The following is a 24,553-nucleotide window of genomic DNA, read 5'->3' as shown; positions in this document are numbered from 1 at the left end:
AAACCTCAATTTATTTCAACAATACCGTCATCACACATATGAAACAACAACAAAAAAGAAAACAATCAAAAAGAAGTTTCTTTCTCTAATTGCTTTGGGTGGCTTAAAACCCAGGCAAGATGAGGTACGCCCCATACACTCAGAAAAATCTCTGTAGAAATGCCTCAAAACAGACAAGAAGTACTGTAAATACTAAGAAACCAGAATATAAATGATATCCCTATTTCTTCTGCTCTACCTCATCACAACCACATTCTTAAATTGCTAAGGCATCATAAGGGTAAATGTCAAGGTAAATGCTGTAAAAATGCCCTTCCCTCTGTTATTAACATTGCCGTGGACTATTAAAATTAAAGGGCACTTTAAAACATAATTGATTTTTCATTATTTCATTATTTATCTGCTATTGCTTAGATGTGGGTAGTGAATCCCCAGAGGGGGTGTTTCATATATCCTAGATATATCGGATATTTCGCCTCTGGCCTTTTAGAAATAGCACAAATGTAGTGGTGTTTGTGCGCCTACAATTTCAGGACATGAGCCAGTCTCTAGCAGATGAGACTACAAAAAGAAGCTTCCTGTAGGCAATCTATTTGTTGCTGTCTTCTGCCAATTTTTATATGTTTTTCTAAAATATCTATTAGTGAGCAGGGCATCAGTAACACTGTGATGAATGCTATGGATTGCTGTCCACTCTGTCATGGAAACTCCTAGCTCAAGTTATCCTGGGGCAAGAGCTGACTTTGAGCTTCTTGAACCTGCCATGGCTGGCCAGTTGTGTCTACAGCCCTGGTGTTTATGGCTGTTTGCACACATACGCTGGGAATAAGGGCTGGATAAGGACCGGGGCAGTACAAAACAAAATGGTTTTATGTAGTCAAAAGAAGAAATAATTCCATTTCCTTACTTGGTGCCGACCATAAATTAAGAGCACATTGTTTGCTGTGATAGCTCTATAATTTTGTGCTTATATTTCTGGTCACCTCAGAACAGCAGAAATTATCTAATTACTTTAAGACTTCAGATTATGTTAATGCCAAACATTATGCCACAAACAAATTGAATTCATGTAGCTCTCTGCTGGCCTCTTACCAATGGGATTAAGAAATATGAAATAGTACAAAATAATTATCTTTCTTTTAAGGAAAGCTCTTCGAGTGGGGCATGTGAGATACATGGAAAGAGTCTTCACCCCCAGCCCACAACATGTACTACACAGTGAATGAAGCATGTTTAACAGAAATTAGTGCCAACTTTCACCAGAAGAAGTACCTGTTACCATTGTGTATGCGTTTGTTGTACCTCACCGTCCTCATTGCCAAAAATGTGGTTTGGATGGAAACATAATGAACTACGTTTGAAAGCATGGGAGCCCTCAAACTTGCATTTTTTTTTTGCCAGCATTATGCCTGCATTGGGACTGTTTTAGTCGAAAACAGGCTGGGTTTTTTTGGCGAGCGTTCTGCAACAGGAAACGCCAAGCAGAAAACAGCCAACAGACAGCTAAAATACCAGCACAAGTGCCCCCAGGGCCAGCAGGGCGTGAGCTCTGCCCTGGAGAGCACAGTGTGGTTGCTGGAGGAGAGCTTCTGTGTGTGAGCTGCCCTTGGCAATGCAACACGGGGCTGCTGTACCACACCTTGGGGAGCTGAGGCAGAAATAACCCTGTTGACTTTGCCTGGGTCATGGAGAAACCTGGTAGCAGACAGAAAAATAATATTAGATTTTTTTTTTTTTCCTGGCCCCACAGGGACTACACTTTTACTAAGCAAACGCAAAGCTAGATTTGCCCCAAATGTATTTCATTTCACTTCAGTCCCTGACAGCTTTTGATGTCCATTTTGCCTTTCCTCTGCAGGAACCAGTACAAGTTCTGTCCTGCTTAAGAAAAGGAGCAGACTGGGAAGAACCAGGTACATTAAGATAAAAACCGAAGTGCATTTTCTGAACTGGGGGACGCTGGCTCTACAATGGCTACAGGCACCGAGTAATGAGAATGATTAGTGCTCTTGGAGCTGAAAACAAATAAAACTGTTTCCCACGTGTTCTTTCATGATGCTTCAGGCAGCGGTGTCCCGGCTGCACACACCGTGCTGGCTAAGGGGGAGGGAGCAAGCTGGTGGAGATGGGAGCTGTCGTTGACCGATTATTTTTTGAAAGCATAAAATTCTTGCTTTGTTTACTAAGCCCCATTGGTTCTCACTGATTTAATGTTATTTAATTGTTGGTTTATTTATTTATTTTTATTCAGAATGTGTTATGGATGTGGCTGTTTGTGGTGTTTCCCTCTCAGCAAAAGGACCATGCAGAATGGAGCTTGCAAAATACTCCATTCTGTTGGGACATGCTGTATGTAGTCCTGACCCCTCAGCTAGGTAGGTTGATGTGATAGCCTGGGTCTTTTGCCATGCCAAGCAGAGCACCTAAGTATTGGTGTGCTTGTTGTTTTGTTTCCTGCGAGATGGTACATCCGGCAAACAAGCTGACTTCATTCCTTTTCCCCACAATGACAGCACTGTGCACTTGAATGAGGCCACAAATCAGCATCAACAATGGGATTCATGCCTCGTGGTACCAGAGGTTGCGCTGAAGGGGTGCTGATGAGTGTGGCAGCCTTAAGAATGGTGCAGCTGAACGTAGAATTTTGTTGTTATTGTTTTTTTTTTTGTTGTTAATCCTTTATTTTTTTTTTAATGCCTGTTGTTTAAAGCAAACTCCCCAATGTTTCTCTGTAAAAAAACATCTGCTTCTTGCAAGGTTATAAAACTACCTTAGTTGATGGGTAAACCCAGTGCCTATGAGCCTAACATCATCTCTAGGAAGTCATTCCTTGGCTTAAAGCTACTGGTGTTGCCCTGTCACTTGGTTGCTTTTACCCAAGCCATGTATCCTCACTGTGAAAGATTGTGTTGGCAGAGCACCCGCTACCTGGGAGCAGGAGTTCAGAGAAGACAGCTGCAGACACGGCTTCATCAGTAGAGTTTTTCTCTGGCAACTACATGTTTGCTGAGGATTTGTGTCAGCTCAGGAAGAGGATTTATTCATGCAACAGAAAGGCTATACATTGGTAGCTGACATTTGTAGTTTCAGTGTGTCTGTATAGAAAGCTGTGATTACACCAGGCAATATAAATATAGTAGAGCAAACGAGGTCTTAACAGACTCTCCAGTTCTGCCTGTAACTCTTCACGCCAGGGCTTCATGGGAGCACTACTGCCTGAATCCTCATGTTGTCACGATACTTTGCCAATACAGAGTGATGTAATGTTGTGCAACCTCATTATGCAGTAGCACAAATACCGTGGAGCTGTAGCAGTGCTTCCAAGAAAAATTCCTTCCACCGGGAAACATGATACTTAAATCAACACAAGCCCAGGTTTTTGGTATTAAGTCAAATTAATGACACCAGCTATTCTGAATCAGCGTGTCTGGAAGTGATGCAGCGTGAATTCTCGTACCCTGGGATACAAACCATTACAGCTTAGACAAGTACAGTTACTTAGTCCTTCAGGAGCTGTGCCCAGAGGCAAGAGCTTAAAACCAATCTGAAAACAGCAGAACCAAGCATGTGTCAGTCATTTATGCCTTTTCTCTACATTGTGGTTGTAACCTGTAGTGAATTAAGGTAAATGTGGGACAGAATATCAGAAACCCCGTTGCAGCAGTCCTGCCAGAACTACTGATGATGCGTCCTCATTGGTGTGAGAGATCTCATGTCTCCTGGTCGGCTCCATTTCCTGTTTTGTTTTGTTTTGTTTTGCTTCTCGGCCTGATTTTGGAGTGCATGGAATAGATTATGTTGCAGTGAAACTAAACTGGTTCTAAACTAAGTGTTCTCAAGAAGTGCACTTAATGTGCTCTGACCTCAATAGGTACTCAGCCCAGGAGACCCAAATGAAGATGGTTTGAATTAAAAAAAATCTTCAGTAAGTATAATGTGGATGTCAGATCCTCAGCATCAACTCTGTAGCTCTGCAGATTCTTGGTCTACTGAACTTTACAATGCAGATGTAACCTCATCTGATTTTCAGCAGGAGGTGTGAGAGCCTGCAGCTGGCCTCTGAAAATCAGGCTTCTAATTTTTTTGTTTATCTTGCCCATGTATGAAATGGACTGAGTGAAGTTTCTGTTCCTCCATTTAGACATCAGTGAGGTGGTTTGTACACTGCAAATGCCGTGTCATTGCTGTAAATGTAGAGGACATTCTGATAACAGTGAGGAAAAGGTGTCACACTTTGTATTTTATAGCCCCAGAAATATTTTGCAACATATATAAATGGTAAACACTTGCAGTTGTTGCAGCCACTTCTGGAGTGGAACATGTCAGGTGATTTATGGCACACAAAATTACACTATACTTGTAGGAAGAGAGAAGAAAAAAGCAATTGCATAAGAAATCCTACCTCCTAGGTAAAATCAGTGTATTGCAGCCCAAATTGGATTTAGTCTAGCCTCCGCTTTTATAGTAAAAGTCAGTGTGAATTTTTGAGTACTCAGGATCCTCCCTGCTATGTGTAATTGGGAAATACAGTGTGGAAATTATCTAACTCAGTAAACTGAAGAAAGGGTCAGAACTAGAAAAAATGGGGCAGTAAGCAAAAATCCTTGATATTTTTCCTGTCTGCCTTTCTAAAAACAAAGAAATAATCATTTGAGATACTAGTTAATGTAAGGACTTACATTAATAAGTAAATATTAAACAGCATGTGAAGTGGGATGTTGGTTAGTTATTAAATATATTATTAAATATGCTGCATTTTCAGCAGTTCATTCTTCTTTTTTTTTTTTTTTCTTATTAAGCAGAAGGAAACAGGAAGCATAACTCTTTTGGTATCACCGCTGTTTTGAGTTTGATTCAACTAGGAAAGAAAAGTCTGGAGTAAAAAAGAATAATTAAAAAAAATAAAAAGAAAAGCCCTCTTTCCTTCCTGGAACAGGAAATATGAAAATAGAAATAGTCTACTTCCAAATCCTATGGAAAGAGGTGAAAATCTCTCTTTTTTTTTGCCAAAAGGATTCTACATTAGTTCTGACAAGTCAAGTATAGTGACCTAATCTGTTTCAGCTGTAAATATGCTTATTTGCTTTTTTTTTCTTAAGTGTCATAGTAAACACTAAAGCACACAGAGATCCTAACTATCTTGATTTTCAAGATTGCTGTCACATGCTCTCAAACAGTGGCTATCAGTCTGTGAACCCTGGACCCCCATCCCTCCATAAGACATCTAAGTACAGTCCGTGGAATGCTTGCTGACCTCCACCTGCTGAAAGCCAGTTTGCATTATCAGTACTCCAGTTAAAGTAACTACAACATATATTTTTTTTCTAAAATAAAAGCATTTTATTAAATAGATGTCAAACACATTATTTATTAATCTCCTGATTACTAAACACCAGCAGCATAAAAAATGTTCCAGAGATTTCCTGTCCCCCTTTGTTATTTTCTTCCAGAAAATTAGTCGGGCTGTTAATTACAAAAGGTTGAGAACTGCTTTTCTTACGGTCCAGGTTTGGGCTCCTGTATTGATTCTGAGTTAGAAACTTCCTGTCCCAACTCCTTCTGTTCTCTTGGCCAGCTTACGTAAAGCCATAGCTTGAAAAATGGATGCCTTAGATTTTCAGATGTCCAAGGGAAGCTTAATTTTCAGAACCAGATAGATTTCTAATCCAAATAGGTATGCCTCAAATACTGTGCAGTTCAAAACCCAAGCATCTTGAGCCTCAAATTCTAACATTCTCCTTCCCTTGGAGTAATGATACTTACCATGTTTGTAAAACCATTCCTATTTCTCAAGATAAAGGAGCAGGAGTGGATGTTTGAATTGTTTAGGTCTGGTACATGACTTGACTAAAGAAGCAGTCAGATTTATGGGGGCTTGAGGAAAAGATGAACCTCTCCCAAATGCTAAGGCCAACTCTTCTCTCATCCAGTGCAGGAAGATTTCTTCCAGAATACTTTCTTGCTTGCATTCAGCAGCATGCATTCATCTCTTGCAAATACAATCTACATGATTAGCTGGAACTGAGTCACCCCCAGCCTAGGGCACAGGATACAGGAGGATTTTATTACAAGTTAGGTTTCCTGGAGGGAAGTCCAGTTAAAGAGGAGGCTCACATTCTCCCCAGTCTATTGTTCAGTCAGACTCGGACCCTGGCCTTTTCTGTTTATTTATCCAAACAGCCCCACCGCCTTGCATACTGTTCTGTATGTGTACAGTAAACACTGGAGGCTCACTGTAGTGGTAATAACATGTTGCAGCTATAAGCATCCGTATCTTCCTAGGGTCAGCTGCTCATCTGGGCTCCTTCTGCCCTCCCTTCCCTGTTGCCAGGCTCACACAAGAAGGTACGTGCATACAGCCTGTATCCTGTGCGCACAGACTTTCTTTCCCCTGAGCACTGCTGCCTGCTGGAACTTTCATCAGATGAAAAAAATACCTTTCTGACAGCAAAATACCTCTTTCAGGGGTAAGGGAGGTGACACAAGAATTCATTGCTCAAGTTTCTGTATTTATTGCAGATTTTTGGGGGTTAAATTTATGATTTGTATTTATATAGAAAGGGACAATGTGGAATTGGCTTATGGTCAGTTAGAATCAGCTTCAACACCTTTGCAGTTGAGGCATTGACTACATATTTGGTGACAACATTGCTTATCTCATCTTAACCCAGTTATTTCCTTTTGCCTCCTCCCAGAATCAGGTGCCATCATTGTGCCATGGAATTTTCCTCAGCAAGACATCTGCCCTTCACAGACTTGGACAACACAGACGTGGAAAGAAATTCAAAATGTCTGCAATTGTAAAGATGGAGTGAATGAAGAGCAAAGAACATCCCTGGCTGGCTTTAATTTGGCTAACACAGGTAAAAATAGTGGTGGAGATCCTTTCTGGCCATTAATATGGTACATTGCCTGCTAACTAAACACAGGGTACCTGGAGTCCTGGATAGCCTGCCTGAGCTGAGATTTACGCACTCAGACAGGTTGCCAGTTTTCAGTTGCTTGTAATGACAGCAAAATTAGACTAACCAAGAATCTCTGTCAAGGGTAGAACTACTCATTTATAAACAGGTTGATCATTCATGGTGAAAGTCGGATCTGTCTGATGACGTGTAACTGCATCCCTTTCACTTTTGCCTTTCACTTCAAAAATCCTGTGTAGGCCTGAACATCACCTCTTTCTCAAGGAGCAACCCCACGCACTAGATAAAGCCTGACACAGTATCTCTTCACTAGGCACATCCCCAGGTGCGGGTGAATATCAGTCTGTTGCCCTTTACATATGTGCCCGACTTGATAGACCTAGTGACCTGTGATGTAATGTAGTGTTAGCCCAGGTGTTGCATTACTGATGTCTCATTAAAGGTATTTTTTCCACAGTTCAGGACTGTGCCTTTCCTTAGCTGTGACCTCAGCAGATGCACTTGGTGTTGCAGAAGGAGGATGTGAGAGAGGGCACGTGCTCAGGGCATAGTACGCTTGGCACTGGTGAGTGATAATCCAGCATAAACTACTGTCTAATTGAACTGGTTTTGCCATTTGGATTTCACACATTTCAGCAAGGTGTGCAAATGGTGGGGAAGTGAGGCCGTTTCATTTGTTGTATTTTTTTGGTTGCAAAGCCTGAGTGTTGGCCTTATATCTGTTCTAGTGAATTGGCACTGCACACACACACACACACAGACTTGGATTTCCTTTATGAATAGCTGAAATTCCAGTCTTGCCTGGCACAAGGGTAAGTTTCACATAAAGAACAGCCTCTGTGGAGTGTTTTTGAAAATAAATCAAAAACCTGAGAGACTGAGAAAAATTCTGAGAATTGGAGATGTGACAAACCGCATTGCCCAGCTTCTTACTGGCACGGTTAGGATACGACTCTCATCCACACAAATGTACAGTCCTAGACAAATTCCACAGCTGGCACTCAAACACCCAAGTAAGCTCTCTGCAGGAGAGCATGTCTGTACACACAGCCATTTGGCCACCCTACAGTACTGCTCATAAGCAGTACAAATACACACATATGGGCTTCTCTAGTTCCATACATTCATCCTCGCAATCACAAGCTGGGTTCCACAAGCACACAGGCCCCGCTAGCTTGCAGAGTTCTCATACGCAGAAGATTGATGCTCAGTCTGCACCCTCATTTAAGTGAAGTAGCTCTTCTGTCATGTTATATCCTTTCTCCCCTACAAATACTACCCATCTCAGCTATGCTGGTGTAGTTTATAGCTTTTTGCTACGAAAGAGCTATCTCATAACAATAGATAATTTGGGATCAGAGGTGTCTGATAACATAGAGGAATACTCCTTGGAGCTGTCCTTCACTTGACCATCCCTGTAGTTTTCACAAGCCATGCATATTCTGGGGATTTGCATCTTACTCCATGTATTCAAATGCAGCCTGTCATTCAAATCCTTCCCTTTGTGCACCGAGCCTTCTCAGCCTCTCTGCTTTAAACTTACAACATAGCCTCACTCATCACTTCTGTGCCACTCTAGAGTATCTATATACATAGAGTTTAACTGGTCAAGAAAAAGGGGTATAGTTGCAGAGTTACAACACACTAACTCTGATAGTCCCTTTCTCTTTGAATTGCTGAGGGTTTTCTTCTTCCCTTTCATGTCCCACCACAACATGCTCCCCCACAGCATGACCGCTTTCCTGGACAGACAAACTAGGATCCTTTAGTTACTAAAGGCATTGTCCAGTTTAGCTCGAGTGATACTGCTAAGTCTGGAAGAAAGGACCTGGCATTTGCAGCGGCAGTCAAGAGTAGAAGAGTAAATAAGCACTGAACTAAAAACCAGTAAATTCAGACTGTGGCACCTCGCTGGGTGTTGTAGTTCCTCCCATCATCAAGCAAGTTCCAGGCATCCCTGGGAGGTGGGGATGATTTGTCAGTGACTGTGCTAGTTCAGCAGCATGTGCCACGTGACAACAGATGAGAAACCTGCTCAGAGTGGAAAAGGCACGTCTGCCCATCATCCCACCGGTTGTGGGAAGGCTAAAATACACACATCAGAGCCACTTTGATCACTTCTGATGTAACACATGATTTCTTCTTGGCCTCTGACTAAGCTGCTCCTTGTGCCAGTCAGCTCAGGAGGTGAATGTGTCCTTCTGCTGTGTTCACACAGAATCATTGACTTCAGCTGGCTCTCAGAGCTACATAAGAGCACAGCAGTGGTGCTGAATGCATTTAGACATTTTAAGGAAGAAAATCTGTACTTCTGACTGAGAGATCTACCCACAGTAAGTGGCTTTCACCACATCGGAATGCTTCTGTCTCAGCCATTTTATACCCACAGAGCGCAGCATGGTCAGCAAGCAAGATGTGGGAAGTAAAAAAAAGACAAACCAAAAACCAACAGATGAATCACAGCAAAGCAGGGATGAATACAGGAAGGCACCTTAGAAGCCTCTTGTTACTAGAACTGTGTGATTTGGCGTTTGTTCACCAGTAAGTCATCTAACACCTAATGATTCACTTGTTTTGCCATAAGAAAGATGCCTTATACCACATGCCTTATACCACGTGCATACTCTTTTGGGTGTGCAGCTCTGAAAGAGAATATAACCCCGAGCTGCTGCCAGCAGACAGCTGATACATGAAATGTCAGAACTCCGCGCAGCTGGTACCCAAGCCATTGGCCACCTTGCCAAAATTACTTGCTGCAGTGACCTCTCTGCTGTCACAACTGGCAGGTCCTGAACGACCTGAAAGTGGCCCCATAAATCAGGCTCACAAGCAGGCAGTGCTAGCAGCAGAGGAACTTGTGTCGCTGCTTGCTGGGGTCTTCCTTGCTCTAAGGGCACATGCTGAGGATCTCAGCTCTCCTGGGCTCCGAGGCTGGTATCACTCACCAGCTCTGACTAATTTTACAGAAAATGGTTGATTTGGAGTGGGTAGAAGTGAGGTATGAGACCTTCACAAACAGTTCTCAGTGAGGCAGGCAGAGACACTGTTACAAGCGTGGTTCCTCCTTGCCAGCTTTGTCAGAAGGCAGAGGAAGGAGAGAGCGAGCAGAACAGCAGGGACTTTCTTTGGCAGGGCTGAGAGCTGTGGTGATAAGCAGAGAACTGTCCAAGAGAGGGATGGAAAGTAAAAAGTATCACACTCGAAGTGAGAGTCTAGGGCAATGATATTTGTAGCAGTACTCTGCGTGGGTAAGGGTGAAGACCCATATCATTTTTGATAGCTGAAGGAGGAGGTATCACAGTAATTTTGATACAAAGTGGCAAGTCAGGCTGAGATGTATTGCTCTGTGAATAAATAAGGGCATTATTTGAAAGAAACCACACAAAGTATCTGGAAAATGTAGGCATTGCCTACATTTATATGAGAATCTAGAGAGGAAAGGTCTGAAATGAAGAGGCAGGAGGGTCATATCTTATGTGTATATATATATAATATTATAAACTAGAAAAAGAAGAGCTAGGACTGGAGTAGAGAGTACAGCCATGCACTGGTAATTAATTTTTTGGTGTGTTATTACCTGGAGACAAGATGAAGGAAAAGTGACCAAAGCAAAAGACCCTCCTTCAGGAAGCTAAAATGATGAAGCAATTAAGCAGGTAGAACATGCAGGACAAAAGGATTTTACAAGAGGGCAGCAGCGTGTTTCAGAAATGGCCAACACTTCAGAGGCGGTGGGAGCTGAACTGAGGATTGACTGAAACATGGCATTTTGAAAATTTTATATAACACTCAGGTCTAGGGTATAGAAATCAGCTTTGAGAGGATTTAGGATGGATGTGTAGGATTCTAAGTAATTAATTTAAACATTTAGTTTACTAATTTTGGGGATGAAAGCCAGGAGGGAGATGAAGATGCTAACGAGACAAAGTCAGGAGTGGGATGGGAAAAATTAAAGCAGGAGGATGGAAAGAAGGGTTTGTTCTGCTTGCTCGTCCCCTTTGGAAATTTATAGTATGATTTCTAACAGAGGTCAGTATAAAGCAGGCTTGTTGCCACTCTTTTTGCCTGACTGTGATTCGTGGTATGACTGTAAAGCATCACACACAAACATGCTTCAGTTCTTTTCTTCATTTGGATCTTCTCTCCCCGAGGGCTGGTTTGTTTGTCTTCTCCGTCGGAGGTTTGCCACTGACGTGACAAACAGCACTCCACGGAAGAGTAAGCTTTAGAAACACAGAAATTGGAGATGGAAAATTCCTCTGTAAAAGATCAACTAGCCCACTGTGCTTGGTAAACCAAGGCATAAACACTAGCATTGTGCTTATTTAAAATACCACAAGAAGAAGTGTTCCTGAACAACTGCTCCAGCAGGTAGTGCATCTTATAGCCAAGTCATTGTAACAATACTTATCCTAATCTTCGGTGTCTCATTTCATCCTCTTTTCTCCTTCTTCACAATAACAGTGCTCTTACTTCTGCAGACTCCCACGGTGCCTTATCCCATTCCTGATTTTTGTAGCATTGTGTCCTATACCTTGTGCACAGCACAACCAGATGCGTTTATCTCTTTCAGCTCATATGACAATGTCTGTAAATCAGTCCTTATCACTTCTGCTTTCTAAAAATGTGTTCCTTTATAGTTGTAAATGCCCGTCTGATGAGATGTTCAGAACTGAATGCAATATTCCAGGGGATTATACTGTAATACCACTAACACAAGCCTTTGTTACAGTTTCTGTTTATGAAGCATACTGCCCATTGTGATTTTTTGTTATTTCTGTTCACCCCCAATCCACCCATCATCTCATATTACAGGCATGTCTAATTTACTGTCTGCTGTCCTGCTAGTTTAGGTCTCTTTCGGTGTTACAGCTTCTGAGAATCCTCCTTCCCAATGAATAGTTGTGATTTGAACTATTTCTCTCCAGATATAATACAGATGCATTTTTTTTTCTTCTGTGGAATTAGGTATTGTTTCCTGAACCTCATTTGTGCCAGAGCTTTGAATTGTAAAATTAGTAGAATAATGTACTCTCAACCCCATGCCTTGGAGATGTTTCCCTCCCTTTGCTTCTCTGAGTTTGAAACCATAAAAATTAATATTAAGAAAGAACTAAAATAAAAAAAAAAAAAAAAAAAGATCTTTTTGCATGAGTTCTTTGAGCTTCATAGCATCACTGGTACATGGAATTTCCTCTCTGCTGCTCAAAGAGAAAGGTGAAACAAATTGTTAGACAATTTCCACCGTGTCACTCCAGCACTGCTAAACCCATTGTCCTCACAGTGACTGCGCTGGGGTAGGAGGTTGCTGTTCGCAGCGCATCCCCAGCCATCTGCCCCACACTCCTTGCTAGAATCTGCAAGTTAACCTCAAGGGTAGCCACTCCCTAACCCTCTTCTATCTAAACCATCCACTTCAGTGGAAGGCAATTTTTTATTGCTTGCTTGCGTGCTCTCTGTCTCGCTTGCTCATTTGACAGCTAGAGCAAATGCGTGCTGTCCCAGCAGATGGCAAGGGAAAGAGACCTTTGGTGGCTAGAATAAGAGCAAACTGAGTGATGGCAACCACTTAACCTGGTTCAGCTGCAGCCCTCAGACCCTTGAAAATTAGTGCCAGAATTAGGAATGTTCTTCAGATGTTATGACTCTCCTCATTGCCCTGCTACACCACACTGTGTTTTGTTCCCCGGAACTCACTTCTGGGAAGCAGATCATCTTGAAGACCTGTCAGATCACACACACAAAGCCATGGCTCTATGCTGTGGATTCTTCCCATCATCAAGTGCATTATAAAACAAGCCAATTAAAGGTCACATCTGTTAGTCACAACTTTTGTGGTTTGGCTCTTATTGAACACCAAACTGTGTGAGAGCAGGACGTGTGTGTGCTCGAGGCTGTCTTGCTATCAAGCGTGCTGCAGAGAGGATGTGTGGTGTCAGGGCAGAGTGTCAAAAAACAAAATTAAGGCTGCAGCTATTTTTCACATATCCGTTCAATCTGAATGTTAGTAGCAACATCTTTGATGTTGTCAGTTTGCTTGCTTTTCAGTTCTTCAGGATGATGCTGTAGACGTGAGCAAGGCCAAAGAAGAGCAAATTCCTTGCACATAAAGTGAAGAGCAGTTCATTCACACCACTTCTTGGCTCCAGTGCTTCAGCAAACATTTGTAAATTATCACTTATCTGTGGGAAGCAAGGATCTTTCTTCAGAAACCATATTATTTTCTTTTTGGTCTCACCAAAGCTTAAAGAGAAAATTGAGCTACTGAAGGTCGTTTTCCTCACCTCTCAATCTAGCAGGCAGCTCTTTTCTCATCAGATCCCTTCCACTGCTACTCCGTCCCACTCAGGTAAGCTTTAGGGCAGGAGTTACCTACCTTTAGAAGTTAGGTGGGTTGTTTTGGGCAGCACCTTTCATAATCAGCTGAGGCAGAGAGATGTTTCCAGAGGGCAGTACTTCCTAACCTAACAGAGCTGTCTGACTTACGTGAGGTGAATTACCTCTGGACATGCCTCTTTCCCCACTAAAGGGGCCCAGACAAGTAGATTACAAGAGGTTTTGTGTACTCTTAGGTAGATAAAGTTGGGTAAGATGAATCCCAGTGTAAGTCTTTTATCTTTCTCTTCTGTGCTAACGTTTCTAATGATCTTTCTTGTCTGTCCTTGCTGTGTATTAAAGTCTACCCAGTACATACGCTCCTGCGTAAGTGACAAGGGCTGTCTCCTTTACACAGACACAGAGTCCTCACTGCTTCCTAAAGAGTAAACTAAAGTGGCTCCCACCTTCTTCCTGTTGTGGTGGCAGGGATCTTTTCGGCTCTTTCCTCCATCTTCTCCCACAAGCGGGAGTCCAGCCATACAACAGGATGCTCACAGTAAGTCTGTGTTGTGGCAATGATGTCTCCTGGTGGTAGTCTTGAAGCTAGAGCCCCAGGGGTCTGGTGAACGGCTTTCCCCTCCTAAACGTGGGGTCTCAGACCTCTGCACGTTCAGGTGTTCGTCCCACACCTGAAATGTATTTTCAAATTTTGATGCATAACCATGTGAGTTTAAATCTGGGGAAAGATGCTGGCTTGCACGCTTTTTAAAAAACAAAACAAAACAACAACAAAAAAACAGAGATTTTACTATGCTCACATAATGTCAGAATCTGAGATCTGTCCCAGGGTCTATACTGCTTTTACCTGAATGTTTATTTCTCACACCTAACTTCTAAAGGTAGATAACTGCTGCCCTAAAGCTCTTGCCTGTTTTTTCTTGCAGCGTTTCTCTCAGATGGAGCACACCACTGACCAGGTACGTGAGGTCACCGTTTGCTTCGTGTGTAAATTCTTTAGGATCTTTGCTGGCCCACAGAGAACAGTTGGGCTGTGATAAGCCACACCCTTGCCTCTCCAGTCTCAGAGCAGCCCTCACTTCCCAGCCCTATCACGAGCCACAGATAGGAGACCACCACTCACACTCCATTTCTGCAATGCTGTCTCTGAAAAATTAGTGATTGTTGGCTTGAAAAGCAGATGCAGAATGAACGCCAATTTGTGCTTTTAATTGCTGGTAGGTTACCAGGAGCACTAAAACTTTAAGTGCTGGATAGACACCAGCTGTCATCATGTGCCTCACCGCCCTGGGACTGGAAGCACGTTTCTGTATGTGCCCATACAGCTTGTCAGAAGGCAAGTTCCAGGTTTTCATGTTCATAAGAATACCTCCGATTTGTGCAGCTCTGGCAGTACCAGTGGGCAGTACGTAAGGTTCGCAGTGCCTCAGTGACTCTTTGTTTTACACATCTGGAGATGGAAAAGGAGGAACAGCCTCATGAGAACACCACTCCTACAAGGACGTGTGGCGAGTGGTGTTGTCTGAGCTCCCTGCGTCTGCTTCCAGAACGACTCAGAGCATCAGAGGATCCCAGCACGGGCTGGTGGGTTAACCCAGTGCTCCCAGAGTAGCACCAGCTTCTCTGATGTTCAGAGCAGACCCAGCCCTGTTGTAAAATCATGGTTTGAAGACATAAAACTGTCTGCAAAAACAGTGCATTGGGTTGCCAGGCATCAGCAATGCTGCGCACTAATTCACATAATCCTCTTAAACACTTGGAGCAAACGACACTGTCCTATTGATTCGGTCTTCCTCCTTCAAGCACTTCAAATCTCAGCACCTTAACCTAAGGATTTACTCTCCAAAAGTCGCTGTGACTGCCCGAGTTATGCGTTTGATGCAACTGCTTGCTGCTTGCACCTACTCGTGTCTTTTCTTTAATCTCGTGAACTTTTCAGCAGTTTCCTGAGCGATACCTGCTGCAGACGGCGACGGCTGAGCAGCTCGCACTGCACGGGGCTGCAGGAGGAGCCCCAAAAGGTAAGGCGAACCCCCCGCATGCCCCAAAGGCACGGCCACTTCGTGCTCCCCGCCGGACCCGGCACGGGCCCCCAGCCTCCCCGATTTCTTTCCCTCGAGGGCTGAGGAACCCAAACTGCGGGGTGGGAGCCCGGGGATGGGGAGGGAGCCGCTGCCGCAACCCCTTGGGGGTGCCCGACCCCCGGCCCGGCCGCCTTTTGTCTGGGCGGGGAGGAGCCAGCAGAAGGCAGATCGTAAAAAAAAAAAAAAAAAAAAAAAAAAAAGGGCTGGCCGGGAGCCAGGAAGTGTAAAAATCCTGACCGGTTGGTGGCAAATTTCGCCAGATCGCGGCGAAGATCGCAGCGCGTCCTGCAGCCCGCGGCGGGCGCGGAGCGGGGAGCGGAGAGGTGCGGAGCAGCAGCACGGGGAGCAGCAACACGGAGAGCAACACGGAGCAGCACGGAGCAGCCAGAGAGCAGCCGGAGAGCAGCCCGGAGCAGCCCGGAGCAGCGCCCTTCGCTGCCGCCCGCCCCGCAGAGCGGCGGGGTGAGTGCGGGGGACGCCCCCGGGGTCCCTGCGGAGCGGGGAGCGGGGGCAGCGCGGCCCCAAGGAGGGGTCGTGCCCGGGGGGACCCGCGGGAGGCGGCCGGGCCGAGCCCAGCCGTGCCGCCGGGGCAAGTTCTCCATTTAAAAAAATATTAAAAATAGCCCCTCCGGCTCCACGGTGCTGCCGAGTGAGTCATTTCCAAAGCGAATGTCTCAGTCGCAGCCTTCCCCCCGGGAGACAATAATTCTGAAACCGGGGGTGAAGGGAAAGAGATTTTTTCCCTCCCCTCTTTTTCTAAATAGATTGAATTAACGCGCAGCCGCTGCGGAAGACAAAAGCCGTGAGCAGCGGGCTGCCTGTTAAAAAAAGTGAGGCATAGCTCCATCCTTTTCCCCCTTCCCTCGGGCCTCTCCCTGGTGGCGATGCCACCCGCGTTTCCCTGAGAAGCGCTGGGAGCCTCTGTGCCCAGAGCTGTCCGTTTTCGTGGATGAAATCTGCTTTCTGTTTGTTCCTTCGGCTGTCAAACCCGTCCCCTGTCCCCTCTGCTGCAGGATGTCAGCTGTAGCCAAGGGTCCTGCCAGCAGTGACCCCAGCCGACGCCGCTCCTGGCTGTCCGTGCTGGAAGAACAGTCCAAAGCAGGGCTATTTTCTTCTGCCTTTTCCAGTCATATGATGATTTGTTCATGTAAGCAGGCTGTCTCGAGCAGAGGGACTTTTTGTTTGTCAGCAACAAGTGCTGAACGTATTTATAGGCGATGCTGCAATTCTGTGGTATGAGAGGTTTCAGTTATGCAGAACTCGAAGGTACCTGGATCAGAGTGCAAGGGCTGTTTACATCTTTCATACAGCGCTGTGTGTGCATGCATATTTGAAGCATACACCCATAGCTCTTATTTCACGGTGAAGCAGCATGTCCTAGATACAGAAGCTGATGTGTAGGCTATGTAGTTTTGTTTTGTTTTGTTTTGTTTTGTTTTGTTTTGTTTTGTTTTTCTAAAACAGAAGCTGCAGTCCAACTGTGCAGTAGTCCCCAATGGTACAGGCAGACCATGGGAGACAAGGCACTGCACTGTCCTGATGAACTGGCTTTCCTTAAACTCGGAAGCCACCAAGCTAGGGGTAAAGTCCTGTCCTCTGACCCCTGTGAAGAACTTTGTTAGTGCTTTGGCAACAAAAAATGACCTAGAGCTGAAAATATGTACAGTAAGATATGCCAGCTATTTTACAGCCATGTGAAAGATGTTGGGATTGAGAATACGATCTGTGGCAGTAACCCAAATCTAATGCCACTGCTGTCCTGGTAAGTAGAGAACTGCAATGCAAAAGCACTTTGCTTTCTTTTTTTGCTCTTTAGATTCAATTTCTTTTATTCATGCTATTTATATGCCTCGCAGCCAGGAGAGACCACTGTGACTGGTTGACTTGTCTCACAGGGTGCAGAGCGCTCAGGGATTCCCGCAGCAGGTCTGTGACTTTTCGTTCAGCTGTAACGTGCAGGAGATTCATCATCTTAAAAGTGCCACCAAAGTGCTAAACTGAAGGACGTAAATACAATTATTTTGTGTTCCAAAACACACCAAAAGAAGCAGACTTAACAGCCCACGTAAATGAAAATTTCACAGTAATCTAAGACAAGGTATGCTCACGATACACAGCTCATAGTCAACATATGGCATTGTTGCTAAGATTTTAGTGCTGTGGACTTTGATAACATAGTGGAGGGAGGAAAACACTTGGGCTTGGGTCGAAAATCAGCTGCTTTTTGTGAAGCAGCAGGGAAAGCTTGGGAGAAACTTTTCTAGAGGTGGATTATTCTGTGTTTGCTTATAATGGGGCTGTTCTGAATCTCTGGTTGAAATAGCTGTCCAGTCAGGTAGGGTACGTTGCACTGATGGGGCTGCAGTGCCGAAGGTGGGCCGGGGAGTTCAAGCACACAAGTCCGTAGTGAAATCTTTTTTTGCATGTCAGTTTAGTAGTGTTTCCTTCTGGTAGTTTTACAGCAGCCTTAAGGTGACAGTTTAGCTGTGTATCACATTTGTCTTCAGCCTTCAAGATAAAATTCTCAGTAATTATTTTCATGCAGTATGTTTATGGACTGTTTGATGCCAGCTCAGACTCTGATAAGACTTCCAAGGGTCACTTTTAAAGCTCAGCTGGAGCACAGGTAGCATCAACTGACTCCGTGACTCCTTCTGGAAGAATTTGAACACCCTAAATTTCCAGCAATGAAAGACACAAAATAGGTGAGACAGATAGTTAACATTTTATTTGAGAAATGAATAGATGTAGCTTCCTTTCTTCTGGAAAGAATGGAGGGATGGGAGTTGAATAGATCATCAAAGGCTTAGATATAGCAGGCAAATATGCTCTGGAAGAGTATCTTTTAAAACTCATTTTCTGGGCATCTGTAGTTTTTGTGTTCTTCCTTTCCCCCCGTTTCTCTCTCTCTCTCTCTCTTTCTGTAATGTATGGCCTTTTGTATCCACTGTTTCTGCTGATGTGAATTCAAGCATAAATATACATTGACTAAGTATGTTCTGGGTTCCAGGGCTTATTCAGTAGGGCGTAGCAACCCATTCTTACCCCGTGAGATAGGGCTAAGTGTAACTCAGGGGAAAGAAGATTGTGCTGAAGATTTTAGCAAAAGCCGTGTGATACAAGACCTGGCTGAGGGTGGGCTGTAACGTAAAATCGGGCTACTTAACTGCTGTGTTTTGTAGTCCTAGGGTTAAAAATATGGGGTGTACTTCTGTTTCTAACAACAACAGTAGGAACTCTGAAAACAAACAAACAAACAAAAATGAAAACAAAAGGAAAAAGTATGAAGTGCAAGAAAGCACGGGGAAGATGGATTGTCATTCTACTTGCAGCATAGACAGTTCCTAAAGTAATTGCAGCTGCTGATGTTTTGTTTGGTCTTAAAGAGGTGTATCTTGCCAGCTTCCTGATTAACATTCCTAGAAAATTAAACATGTCATTGCATTTAGACTGAGACAACTTTTTGCTTCCCCTGAGGACCTGTGTCCTCCCCTCCACCTCATCTTTTCAAGATGAGTGACCTCCTGCCTGGTGTCTTTAGGAAAGCATTGCCGTGGCTCTCCTTTGTCTGTTCCCCTCTAGTAACTTTATGAATTAGTGAATTTCACTGCATTTGACCAAAGAAGGAAAAGTCTAAAAGGATAATGTTTCTCTGAGCTTTGTGAAAGCGTTTTTAGTGCCTCTGCTGAAGGACGGGCTCTGGGGAAGGTTATCCCCTCCTGCACATGTGAAACCCAGGAGGGAGCGTGATGTGGGAGATCAGGCCTGGTTTAGTTCTGCTGCTCATGTAACTGGTGAATATGAACAGTTTATTTGTTGAACAGCTACATTTTTCATTCCCACAACAGCCCAAAGCTTCTCCATATGGTGAGCAAAACTGCTATGGTCTCTACAGGCTGCCAATGTACTTTATAATTTGTTTTGAAATAGTTAATACAAGTATTTCCTGATTTTTGCAGCGGATGCTACTGGGGAGTTATTGGAAACAGGTTGAAGCTGCTACAAGTTAATTTCTAGGTTTGAAAACACATTTGTCAATTCAATCTTAAAGCCTTTGTAACAGCAGAAAGCCTGATAGCTTGCTCACACTGTTGTCATTCAAGTGATACATTCCTGGCCTGCTGTGCTGCAGGAGGGATACACTTAGTGCATCTACCAAATGCTATTCCCGACAGTGGAAGGAAATAACTATTTATGTGTGTGTCATCCTTTTTTCCTGGTATAAATGTTTTCATGCTGTTGCTTGTTCCAGTGTAGCTGGGCTCATTCAAAGTCGTTCTGGTGATCAGCAGAGTTTAAGGCTTCCAGGCCTAGGAATAAAATAGCCCATTGAACTTGCAGGCAGCTTTGGGGACTGAGCAACTTGGAGTACTGTTTTCCTATTACATCAGTTACGGTTTTTAAGGGGTAATCACATGAGTAATATATAGTATAGAACTGAAGAAAAAACAATGGTGACTTTAACTCTTCTGTTGGAAGCTGGCTGCATCGTTATGGGTGAAGCTCTGCAGAGGGATGCAGATAGGCTTTCAGTTGATCAGGAAACGGTGATACCTCTCCGTTTGTTCCCTCTTATCCCTTCCTCCTCTCCTGTGGATGTGGTTCTTATTAAACCAAAGACATGAGTGTATTTTTTCAGTCCCAACTCAGTCCATCAGTTTTATGATTCTGAAACTGCTACGTTTCTGCTTCTTGCCTCCCCTAGCTAGGTCTTTGGCATGGTTGTTACTTCCATGGGGAGTACAATAGTTTTCAACCAGGTTAAGTCACTTGTTCACGCATCTAATTCAAATTGGTATCTAACTTCACGCTGATCAGCTAAGTGATTCTTATGAGGTGTTATTTTCTATTTTCCACCCAAGCATTTCAAAGCGTTTTATGAATGTGTGGAGCCTTTTAACAGCCTTAACAATTTTCTCCATTTCCGAATGTGAGTTCAAAGAATTAAGTATGGTTTCTAAGATAATACAGAAAACCTGTGATAGAGAACTAAGTAACTTTGTCGTCTTAGATGCTACTCCTATGTTATAAGATGCTTCTTTTTCTGTATGTTCTTTCCTATGACTTGATCTCTTTAGTCCATGTTATACTGGCTTGTTCTGTGCCAGTCCTGTTTTCATATATATATTTTTGTAAGAAATTGTACAATCATTTGTATAGGTTTGAATTTGTTTTACTTCTAACAGGCTGTCAACTCCAAAGGGGCTGCAATGGTCTCCAAATTACAGAGAAGCTGCTCAGACTGTGGTGGGCTCTAAGCAAAGGTTATTCCCCCTCCTCTTCTCAGATATTTCCTCTCACTCTAACCAGAGTTTCACTTTGAGTTTCAGGTTTGCTTTAACCTCAAGAACTCAAAGCACAACTAAGTGGAAACCACGGAGTTTCTTTTCGAATGCTACATGGCTCTGGTACCAAAGCCAAGTTAGAGAGGCCTTTCTGTTGGGTAATTTGTTTGGGATGCATAATGAAAAATGGCACGATGTGGCTCCAGTCGGAGGAAGGAAATATGCAGAAGGAAGCAGGGACCCTGGGCTAATTTGTGAGAGGTGGGTGAGTAATGGGAGGATAGGGAAAATGAGATCTTGTTTTGGGTGGTTAAAGAGTAGCAACAAAATTACGACTATATGGGCACATAGCAGAGGGCCAAATACACTACTGGAAGGGGCGTATTCCCATACTCTGCAGTTGCCACTTTTTTTTTTTTTTTTTAATGTACTTCATCTCCATATTTAAAATCTATCAGGTTTAATTAAGGATAGGCGAGCACAGTAGAACACCTCCAGAGTCTTTATAGGGCACCAAGTTGCTGCCTTCATGGTGGGTGGCCCAGCAGAAGAAAAAATAAATTAAAAATTGACACCTTTTGGTACTGAGCCAGCTGCGGAAAGAAGAGGTAGATCAGGTGATTCCTCGCTCCTTACAACAGTGTGGAACCCTTTGAAAAGTTTCATTAAAGGAGCTTAGAGGTATGTGTTTTTCTGGTGAATAGGATCCTGGCTTGGGAGGTGGAAGACCTGGGTGAGTCATTTCACTGGCTTTGCAGCTTCATTTCCTCAGCCAGAAAACGGAGATAATGATTTTTACTCTCCTTATTAATAATCCTCCTAGAGCTCTCGATGAAAGGAGCGTTTTGCAGGGCTGAGTGGCCCTTCCACCCGGGGCTCAGCCTGCCTGGGCCGCCTCGGGGCTTTCCCACAGCGCGGCGTGGGGCGGGCAGGCATCCCCGCGGCGCTTGGCACTGCGTGCACTGGGGCCAGCCGGGGCTGCGAGGCCGGGAGGTGTGTGCTGGGGCTGCAGGGAGTGCGCTTTGGCTGGCTGAGGTCCTGCCTTTGCCAGCTGGCCTGGAGTGTGCTCCGAGAGCTTGAGGAACCGACCGGGTTCCCTGCGGGACAGCAGCTTGGGTACAGCCCGGTGAGATGCTGGGGCTGCGGCCCTCGATCGCAGCTTAACGCCAGTTTGTGCTTGCTGAAGTTCTGAGCTGGGCTTGGACTGGGATCTCAAAAACAGGCAGCATTAACATACGGGTGGAAAAAGCTGTCTTCTAAAGGCCGTAACTCGAGTCAGCCCTGCTGACAAGACTGCCAGACCTGAAGGCTGCCCTTGCACCTTCCATTTTCCTCTCTGAACTGGGAATGTCTCTTAGCAGGGGCTGTGCCCCCACTGCTGCCATGAGCACAACCAAAGATACATTGCTGCGTATCTGAGGGGCTGCTAATATGACAAATTGTCCACGCTCTGCCTTGTTGTTCTGGGGTTTGATCCAAAACACAAACATCAATATTCAGATTCTTACTGCTTTTGATGGGCTGCGGGTTAAGCACTAAAATTTTCATGAATCAGATTTCCAAAGGCGTAACGGCATGATGAGGATGTAGGAAAGACCGTGCCTTGAGACTGGGACCCAGCCTGCCTTCAAATACATTTTTAGACTCCCACTAACCTCTGACATATATAAGACACATCTTCTGATCAGTGTTGTCCAGAAGGAAATTTATTAGTTATAGAGTGAATCTCGATTTGCTCATCTTCTGTCTCTCTGAAAAGCAAGTCTTTTTTTTTTTTAAATTATTGTTATTAAGAATCGGAGCAACTGGGGGCTATAAGAGGAACCAAATGTGTTGCAAATTTAACGGTAGCAAATGCTGTCTGCTTTCTTAGTTCTTAGTTTCTAAGTTCATGTGTGTGTGTAGTTGTGATGAATTAAAAGCCTTAAAGTTACAGGTTGTGCCCTGTTTTTCCACTTCTCAGTATGGCTGTGTAACAAATAAATGAGGAATTTTTGTCAGAAATAGTGTTGGCTTGAGAATTTGCTAGCTGAACTGAAAAAAGGATTTTGCCAATCACGTAGTTTGTTAAAGGTTTACCGGGCTGGAGGGAGAAGCAGCTAATAAGAATCTAGATAGTCCTCTGTGTATTTTTGTGTCTGAGGTGGGGTGAAACTGCTCATGAGGGATCTGTAGGTCTGTCAGATGTACGGTCAGATTTTTCTTCAGATTATGCTTCTTCCATGCCCAAAGTCATTACAAACAATTCTGGCACACGTTGCGGTATCCAGACTTGTAGGCCATCAATGTCACAACTGCAGTGAGGGGGCTTTTGGGTCCTTGGCCCAGGATTACCAAGAAGATTCGTAATTTGGAAGAAATGCTGCCAACCTACTCTTTGGGTTATACTTTTTTTGGTTAGAGACAGAACTAGGTGACAGAACTACCTGATCTTGCTTTTCCTCTAGACATACACTGGAGTTTTGGTCTGTTGGAAGGAAAAAGTCTTTTCATTAAATCATTTCATAATGGATTCTCTGTTTGTTTTCATGGCTAACAGGAAACAAATTACAAAAATTCCTAGTTTGATGACTAATGTTTTTATATATGTCTGTATCTATCTGTGTGAGTGTGTGTGTTGGAAAAGATTTGTCTCCTTGTTTGATTCCTCTATTGAAAGATTCAAATTAATTCTCAAAGTGTTTACTCAGATGTGATGAATTAAAAGTGGATAAAATTACATTGTTGTCAGATTGCCTCATAGTCCTGCTCTCTCCCTTGGTTTTGAACACTGACATCCAGCTCTGAATCATTTGCTCACACCAAGACCTCGGTTTTACACAGTTGACATCTGCCTTGTTAGAGATCTAGCGGGTTTTGATAGCCGAGTTTTGAGCTGACAATCACAGATAAGCGAAAAAGAGACCGGGGTAGGACAGCTGGAAGAGAAGGAAGAGCAGTACATCGTCCTCCGACTTACAACAAACTCCTTGCCAAAGGTTTTTGTGCCCTTTGTAATCAGTGGTGAGAGGCAGTGCTGCCCGGTGGCTACAACAACTGGCATCCTGGTGTCTCCCTTCTCTCTGTGGAAGCGATCCTGGTGTCTCCCTTCTCTCTTTTTCTCCTTTAGTAACTGCATCTCTAAAGCTTTTTCTAGTTCTGTGGTAGATAAATAGTAGGACCGTGATTATTAGATGCAGGTTTCGTTTTATGATCTTCTAAACCACTTTAATCTTGGGAAGAGGAGATGTGAGGGAGGTTGGACTGAAGGCCTCTAGGAGAACAATAACCATTTCTGAATAGTTTTGCATAATTCTTTGAGAGTTTTCAGGGCAAACTGGAGAGGAGAATTTTTTCTTGATGTACTTAGCACTTTGCCTAATAGTGTTCATTCCCACTAGATGAAATAGCCCAAATACCACAAGAGCTTCTTACTAACCTGCATTAATGCTTCACTTGCCACAAGGCAAGATTTCTCTCAGCAAAAAGGAAGAAAAAAAAACCAACAAACTATCGAATGCACAGCACGGATGTTACCAGCAAACTGCTAATGGAACTTCCCTGCAAAAATGGAGCAGCATTTACAAGGGTGCCTCGTTCTTGGGAAAAGTTTGAGTGGAAACAAGTTGCTGTGAAAGGAAGATCTGGTCTGATGGGAGTGTGGGTGACGGAGTGCTTCTGCAGCGACTGCCGAGAAACTACTTGAGGTCGGGGTCTGGTTCGGGGGCTTTGTTGTATGTGCAGGTGCCTGGGATCTGCAAAATGCAAACATGTTGTGCCAAAAGGCTGTTTTCCAGTAAACACTCTCTTACCTCTGGCTTTAGGAAGTTCTGAAAACAGTCCGAGCAGGCTGTGGGTATGGGGAGAGGACGGTTCTTCTCACAGACCTTGGCATTTCTGTTCTGGTAACAAGACTGTCAGTTATATTTGGATACCATTTGGCTAG

At 43.9% G+C, this 24,553-nt stretch overlaps 1 protein-coding gene across 3 annotated transcripts in view; it reads left to right on the top strand.

Moving 5' to 3' along the window:
• Positions 1–24,553, top strand: part of PRR5L (proline rich 5 like) — a 95,566-nt gene that overhangs the window by 37,117 nt on the left and 33,896 nt on the right. Inside the window, exons 8-15 of one of the 3 annotated variants that reach the window (XM_084522158.1) lie at positions 1,859–1,913; positions 6,696–6,863; positions 7,381–7,488; positions 12,972–13,272; positions 13,657–13,797; positions 14,186–14,218; positions 15,202–15,280; positions 15,604–15,805. The gene's annotated coding sequence lies outside the window, so the exon portion shown is untranslated. Of the gene's footprint in view, positions 1–1,858; positions 1,914–6,695; positions 6,864–7,380; positions 7,489–12,357; positions 13,273–13,656; positions 13,798–14,185; positions 14,219–15,201; positions 15,281–15,603; positions 15,806–20,783; positions 20,890–24,553 lie in introns of those variants that run through there. The other 2 variants (XM_084522159.1, XM_084522160.1) reach the window with 2 other exon arrangements.

Source organism: Aythya ferina (assembly GCF_964211825.1).
Source record: "Aythya ferina genome assembly, chromosome: 5".
Lineage (NCBI taxonomy): Eukaryota > Metazoa > Chordata > Aves > Anseriformes > Anatidae > Aythya > Aythya ferina.
Note: the sequence above shows the minus strand (reverse complement) of the source record. Positions and strands in the feature narration are given on the sequence as shown.